The sequence below is a fragment of the Silene latifolia genome, chromosome 2 (genome assembly GCF_048544455.1).
Source record: "Silene latifolia isolate original U9 population chromosome 2, ASM4854445v1, whole genome shotgun sequence".
In the NCBI taxonomy this organism is placed as follows: domain Eukaryota; kingdom Viridiplantae; phylum Streptophyta; class Magnoliopsida; order Caryophyllales; family Caryophyllaceae; genus Silene; species Silene latifolia.
The window spans coordinates 16009294-16017496 of record NC_133527.1 but is presented as its reverse complement, the minus strand read 5'-3'; the positions used below and the strand labels follow the sequence as shown (position 1 = coordinate 16017496).

At 39.5% G+C, this 8203-nt stretch overlaps 1 non-coding gene across 1 annotated transcript; it reads right to left on the bottom strand.

Annotated features, from left to right (window-relative positions):
- Positions 1 to 508: 508 nt before the first annotated feature.
- Positions 509 to 616, bottom strand: LOC141645078 (small nucleolar RNA R71). Its single transcript, XR_012544671.1, has one exon. It is a non-coding gene; the product is annotated as a small nucleolar RNA R71 (small nucleolar RNA).
- Between the last annotated feature and the right edge of the window lie 7587 nt (positions 617 to 8203).

Below are 8203 nucleotides of genomic sequence, written 5' to 3'. Positions count from 1 at the left end.
CACATGATAAGCACGATTGTCTAGCATCTATATGCTAAGGCTATGTGTTATTCATATTCATATTCTTATGTTTACATGTTATATTAATTATGACATTTCGTGGCTGGGAGAACTCGAAGTTACTCCCCACTGACTGTGGCTTTCGTATTTGTATAAAATGCGAATGACAGGTAGGTGATGCATATATGGGGTACATGGACGAGCTAGCGAGCAAAGTAACCTTGGGACCTAGATTGGTTTTATTTTATTGTGACCCTTAAACACTTTTTATGTCACATACATTTTACGGACATATGTCTCCCTTTCTCATATTTGGGTTGTATAACTTTGTTTCGCGACTTTAGCGATGTTTCATTCATGAGATTTATTTTGGACCTTGCATGTTTGACACCTTCCCATTTGGATATTTTTATAACAGGTTCAGGTTTTAAAAATTACAGGTTTTTACCCAATTGAACCTATTACAAACATATCCATGCAGTTTTATTCTAGAATTACGTGTTTACTTTTCCGCGATAAATGAGGGTGTCACATTTAAGCAAAGGGATGAAGAATCTTTGTATGAAGCTTGGGAGCGGTTTAAGGGAATTTTTCGCTCATGTCCTCACCATGGACTTAGCGAATGGTTTTTGGTACATCAATTTTGGAACGGTTTATATGAGGATTCAAGGAACATTCTCAACATGGGATCAAATGGAATGTTTACCGAAGTTGATGACAATCAAACATGGAACAAGATTGAGGAAATGGCGGTCCATAACTCACAATATAGTAGACCTCGCAAGGCTACTAGAGGAGGAAAGCATGAAATGGACTCCGTTACTCAATTGGGTGCTCAACTTAGTGCTCCTATTGACACAATCAATTTGAAGTTTGAAAAAGCTATGGCTAGACTTGAAGAAGTCTCAAAATCATCAAAGCATCATGTTAATGCCATGACGGCATCTTCATCAATCCCAAGTGGGATATGTGAGAATTGTGGAACTTTGGGACATGACCAAAGTGAATGTAGGGGAACAAATGAACAAGTGAATGCTTTCCAAGCATACAAGAGTGGTACCCCTTATTCCAACTATTACAATGAAAACACCAAATTCCATCCAAATCTCTCATACAAAAGCCAAAATGTTCAAAACCCTCAAACAACATACACTCCACCACCCATAAGAAACCAAAATCAAAGACCCTTTTTCAATCAAAACCAAGGTTACCAAAATCAAAATCCATACAATCACAAAAATGACCAAGGTTTTGATGTCCAAAAAGCGGTCCTCCAAATGCAAAAGAATCAACAAGAATTTTTCACTCAAATGCAAAAAGATAGTCAAGCAAAGGAAACCACCATCAACAACATCCTAGCTCACACCAAGATGTTGGAAACACAATTGACTCAACTAGCATCTTCAAGCTCACAAAGACAAAAGGGGCAATTACCACCTCAAAGTAATCCCCCAAGACATGAAACGGTTAGTGTCATTCACTTGAGAAGTGGTACAAGGTATGAAGCACCAAGGAAGCAAGTTGAGGATAAAGTTGTGGAAGCTAGCGATAAGGAAGAAATTGTGCAAAACTCCAAAGATGGAGAATCATCAAAAGAAGAAAGTTCAAAGAAAAATGAAGACAAGGTCAAGGAGAAGGAGCCCATTGTGATTAGACTTCCTTTTCCAAGTCGTCAAGCCAAGCCCAAATTTGATGATCAACTTGGAAAGTTCATGGAAATTGTGAAGAATTTGGAAGTCTCAATTCCTTTCATGAAATTAATAAATCACGTGCCGGCCTATGCGAAATACATGAAAGATATCCTCACAAAGAAGAAGTCGATCCGGAAACTTGAGACTATCGCCTTCACTAAGGTGAGTAGTGCAATACTTCAAGGGAGTTCACCTCCAAAACTAAAGGATCCGGGAAGCTTCTCAATACCGTGTACCATTGGCGACACAACGATCAACAATTCCTTATGTGATCTAGGGGCTAGTGTGAGTGTTATGCCGTACTCGGTGAGTAAAAGGTTGGGGATGGGAGAGCTTAAATGCACCAACATCACACTCCAAATGGCCGATAGATCGACGAAGACACCATTAGGGGTATGGGAAGATGTCCCCGTGCAAATTGGGAAGTTTTTCATCCCGGTGGGCTTTGTCATTGTTGATATGGAGGAAGATTCCAACATTCCAATCATTCTAGGAAGACCTTTCCTACACACCGCGGGTGCGGTGATTGATGTGAAACATGGTGAGCTCACTCTAGAAGTGGGAGATGAAAGCATAACCTTTAATCTTGACAAGACTATGAGAGCTCCTCGTTTGCATGAACCATGTTTCATGATTGATCATTATAGCCGAAAGGATGAGAGGAAGAAATCGGAACTCCAATGGAAGAAGAAAATTGAAGATGCTCCATTCAAAGAGCAAGTGAATTATGACAAGGAGAGCTTGCAAAGCTCATCAAAATCAATCAAAGAAGAAGAGAATGGCCTCATTGGCCAAGAGAAGAAATTGGGAGAGTTGTCTCCATCAAATCAAGAGATTTTCAATGATCAACTTAATGAAGTTTTTGGTCTTTGGGACGACGAATTTGAAGGGATTTTTAATCCCTACATTGGTAATGCCATCGATCAAGACCGACAACAAGGGCCAAGGTCTATTGAAGACCTCTATAACAATAATGAACAAGCTTTTGATTACTTTTTCAAGGTATTGAGCAACATCAATAACACCTTGAACATGCCCCCTTGACATCTCATCAAGAATGAGAGTTTGGTGGAGTCCTCCCTAAACCACCATTTATAAATATTTCTAACTCCCTAACTCCCATTTCAATTCTTGTATTGCATTTTTGTCATCTTTGGATTTTTATTTACTTTGATCAAGATAATTGTCATGTTTGAGAGAGAAGTGAGGGAGGGACTAATAATTTCAATTGATGTGTAGTGCTCTAGCTTAGTGTGGGGATGGCAATTACCTAGGCTATCCATGCCTTAGTAGTGCCCCCACAATGAAGAACACAAGATTTGAAGAAGAGTAGAAGAATGATAAGGGATATGCATTGTACACGGATAGAACTGAATTCGGGTACAAAGGGGTCGAATCCGAGCGGATTCTGAAGAATCCGCCCGTCTTCATGCAATCCGAGCGTACTGGGTTGAAGACGCACGTCCCTATAAGCTGAAATTTTGAAAGATTTTTGACTGTAAGAGAATCCGGGCGTCTTGGACTGAAATCCGCCCGTATCTGAAAATCCGTCCGTCTTGGAAAGAAGACGCCCGTCTTCTCTGCTGAGTAAAACAAGAAAAATTCATGGACTGAAATCCGTCCGTCTTCTGAAGAATCCGCCCGTCCCGTGTCAGCGAATCCGAACGTTTTCTCTTAAAGACGCCCGTCTTTAGGCGAGTTTTATCAAACCCAGAAAGTGAAGAATCCGCCCGTATTGGGCAGAAACCGCACGGATTGCCCCTGCAGTTCGAAATTTTCGGTCTTTATAAAACCCCTCCCACCTTCATTCATTCATTCATTCATTCATAACACTACTTCAAAACATCAAAACCCTCATCCTCTCCATCACAAAAACAAAATTCCTCAACTACATTCACCAAAATCAAATCAAATCATCCTTCTAACAACAAATCAATCACTCCTTTTTCAATAAAAATCAAAACCAAGCACAAAATCTTCAACCTCTGAGTCGATTTTTGAATTCATAAAGGCAAAGCCTTTCACCTTTAAATCTATTTGGGTACACTACAAATTAAAGATTTTTCATTCTTTTCTTGGTTAATTCATCAAATGGCAAGGACTAAGGGAGCAACAAAGGCACCAAAGACACTTTCACAAAGGCAAAAGGCTCTTCAAGCAAAGAAAGCATTGGCTATGGTGGTAGCAACCCCAAACTTGGAAGTGCAACAACAACAACAACCTTCTATGGGAGCAACAACATCTTCTACTCCGGAAATCGATCAACTTTTGCATTATCCGGAGGTAACTTTTATTTCCAAAACCCATAGAGATACTTTTGCCAAGTTTGCTAGGAAATCACTTCAATCCACCAAATTTATTTGTGAAGACACCTTGGATAATTTGGGTGTCCTTGAGCAAACTAGAGCCTTTTTCAAAGCCATGGGGTTAGAGAAATTGTTTGAATCAAAAGAATTGACATACCCCTCCCTTACCTTGGAGTTTTTGAGTTCTTTGAAAGTCACCAAAGTTGAGGCTAGGGAGAATCTCGAGTTTCGTCTAGCTAATGTTAGTAGACGCATTTCCTTTAGGGAATTGGGTGAAATCTTGGGTCTTAGTGATGAACCGAGTTATTTTAAGAATTATGGAAAGTATGACCCCGACCCTCTTTAGGAGGCAATTTCCGGGAGGAAATTTGAGGACTTTCATGCGAGTCGTGCTCTTTTAGTCCACCATCCGGGCATAAGGGTATGGCACAAGGTCATAGGAAATACCATTATTGCAAGGAAAGATACCAACCATTTCACCAAACTTGATTTTATTCTTCTTGAATCGGCTTTGAACATTGGAAGAGTACACACCAAGCCTTTAAACTCTTTGAGGCTTTTGGTAGATAGATGGCTCAACATTGATTGTAGGAAGAAGGGCACTACCGTTATTGTCAATGGCGGCCTAGTCACTATCCTAGCTAAGTACTTTAATCCTAACTTCAACAAGGATAACAAGTATAAAGCAAAGGAGGGTGGTCATCTTGTTGATTTGCATACTATGATACACAAGTACAAGTGGGTTGCCCATAACCCTCTTGACACCGAGTATGGATGGCTCACTAGTGAAGCTAGATCGTTCACCTTGCCTTCAAAGATTTGTCGTCTAAGCGTCCACCGGACCAATTATCTACTTCCCCTTTCTAAAGAGGCCGAGTATATTATCCAACAACAAAAGGGTGAACTTGAAATGCCCTCCTCTTCCATTGTCATACCACCTTACCTTTTTGAGTATCAAGAGTTCAAGCCGGAAGGAGTTGAAGCTAGAAATGATTATTTGACTCTTCTCATGCAAGCAATGCACAAGCAAGCCTTTGAGGATCGGAAAAATGCTTACTTGGCTCAATATCCACCCCTCCTACACTTAGCTAGGCAAGGACTACTTGATCCATCATGTCCTTTGCCTAGTTGGGCGGATAGAGAAGTCCTACTTCCGGGTGCATCTAGGGTCGTTTCGGGTGACAATGAGGTTGTTGGTAATGAAGAAGTTGATGATAACATTGATGAGGAAGCAAGTGAATAAGGAGAAAAGGATGGTGAGCAAGATGATGAGCAAGGTGAAGAAGCAAATGAAGAGGGAAGTGGCAATGAGACCCCTTCTAATGAGGAAAGTGATGATGGTGATGATATGATGGAAGATTAGCAAGCCTTGGAGGCTCCTACCCTCTCATGGTTTGTCTATTTCTTTCTTTGTTTTAATTATTTTCTTGATCATTGTTGGAGTAGTCCTAGCACCATAGAGGATTCACACCTTGGTACCATTGAGGTGTTCTCATTTTATTGTTCCCATTTTCAAAATCCAAAATGACAAATTCGTTTCATGCATTGCATAGTGTGTGCATGAACTACACCCATCCTTGGACATTAGCAATAGTGTCTAACTCGGTTTGGGGAAGTTAATGCATACACAACGGGAGGTAATCTAAACTATCCTCTCCGTCATAACAAAAACCATGCATCATGTAGTGTAGCTTAGTGTAGATTGCATTTAGTGTAGAAATCATGCATCATCTTTGCATAATTTCCATCATTTTGGCCATTGAGGACAATGCCCATATTAGTGTGGGGATGAGAATTCTAACATTTAACTCTTATTCAAAAAATCCAAAAAAAATGAAAAAGTTCGAAAATCATAAAAATTTGAAAATTGAAAACCCAAAAACATGTTTATTTTCTTTTGTAGTCTTGTGTATATATTGTTTTGTATATATTGTATTTGTTCTATCCTTGTTCACATTAATTGACTACGCCACATCCGAGACATGAGGATAATGAAGACCGCATGGTATGATCTTTCGAATCTCCTTTTTCCTCTTTATGTTAATGACTATGTGGCTTTATTTTGATTGATGCGGCATAACAATGTGAACTTAGGACTTGCATTTAGTTTATATGTCATATTAGTTGATAGAATCACTTGCATTAGGATGTTTATATTAGTTGCATCATGGCATGTAGTTGCATGTTAGAAATGTTTTGAAAAATGCCTAATTAGGAACTTTGACAAGAGCAACTAAGCCATTACAAATACTTGTTCAACTTAAGACTTTGCCTACTGGAATGGTTGTAAAACACCCTAGATAGTGTCATACTAGTATCTTTTGACCCATGACCCAAAGCCTAGTCAAGGGTTTGCATGTGAGTCACCTATCCAACCCCGTGATGCGATGTGGACTTGGTTAACTTGTCTAGGTGACCTTGATTGACCTTGTGGTAAGGCAACCCAAAAATATTTTCTATCAATAAGCTTGAAGTGCTCATTTCAAGGAATTTTGTCATGTGGAAGTAATTTAATGCCAAGGAAACCTCAAATGTTATAAATTGTTGAATGTTGAGAAATTTAAATTGTTTTGATGGAGGCGTACCACTTCGATGTGCTTTGGAGCGGGATCCATTGAATTGGGCCCCCACACGGTTGTGAATTCGGCCGCCCAGAGACAGAGTGACTATCACCCCGAAAAGCTATTGTCGAGAGGTTAACCGGTTGCCTAATAAGCGATTGGCGAAAGCAAAGGACACTAGCCCGGAAGGGACAAACCCCATCTAAAATTTTTGAAATGTGAAAGTTGAAATGAGGTCAATTTTGAATACTAGTCATATCCACCCGTTGTGTATAAAGATTTGAGCATTTCATTCCCAAAAAGCCTTTTTGTCAAGCCACTTTGTCGAGCTTGGGACGATCCATGACCTTTACTTTTGTAGAGAATTCGAGACTTGTCATGTCATATGCTACTATCATCATAGGGATCATCATTCCACCACCATCCGATAGCTCTTGACGAAAGCATTTGGAAATTGAGGACGAAAGTAGTCTAGTTTAACACCATTTGAAGATGATTTAGTGCCATCCTCTTAGCCTTAGTAATTTGTTGAACTAGTATTTGTGAAGGATTACATGCTCTTAAATTTGTTCCTCTTTAGTGCCTCTGCCACTTGATGAGGAATTGGCTATTCTTTTGTAGATGCATCCTTTATGTGATTTTGTGTGCTTAATGTTTGGATGTGTCGCCATTTTGGCAAGACCTACCTTGCCTTTCAAGAAGGCATTCTACCTCATGGTTGTCTTGTTGTGAGTTGAAGGGGTGGAGTGAGACCCGCTAATTGTCTCATATCGGCTATGTTATTACACTACTACAGATACAACCTATAACAACGGTCAAAAACCGTTGTTATATAAAAAAGCGGACGTTGTTAAAGCGTCCGTTGTAAAAGGTTTTAACAACGGTTGGTTTTCTTAAGGAAACCGTTGTGAAAAATATTAACAACGGTTTTAAGTATAAACACCCGTTGTGGAAAGTGTGACTCAATTTTGGGGGGGAAAGTTATAACAACGGGTTGTTTTTAAATAACCGTTGTTGTTTGTTCTTAAAAAAAAAAAAAAAATTAAATATTACTAGCTATAAATATTAAAGCATCCTTTACTAACATATTAAAGCATCCTTTACTAACATTCATTAATTGAAACAACATGGCAATGAACCCTAATTTTATCAACAACGAAGAATGGCTTACACAAACGATTGAAGATGATGGGAAGGTTCTCGTCGGGCTTCCCGCCGATCAACACCCATTAATCAAAGCATCCCTTGAACATCAACGGAATTATTGGATTAAGAGGCGTGAAGCGATCCGCTTGTCAACAAAGCCTCATCATCATCATCTTCATACCCTCGTCGGCTGTTACTCGCAACTTGGCTGCGACCCGAGAGATATGTTGAGTTGTACTCTTCCAACCTTATCTCCACATGCAAGTCGTGTCCTTGCATATATTCAATCTGTTATTGCAAAATATGAAGCCAATGACCAAAAGTTAGCGGTATACCGAGTGGCGTGATTGGTGGCGAGGTTGAGAAGCGCTTTTTACGCTTAACCGGGGTTGTTCCGGCTTATTATACATCTTTTGATTTCCGATAATTGCTGTAATGTATTTGGTTTAAAATTAAATGAAATGATCATTTTGAAAGTGTTGAGTTATGCTTGTTTGAT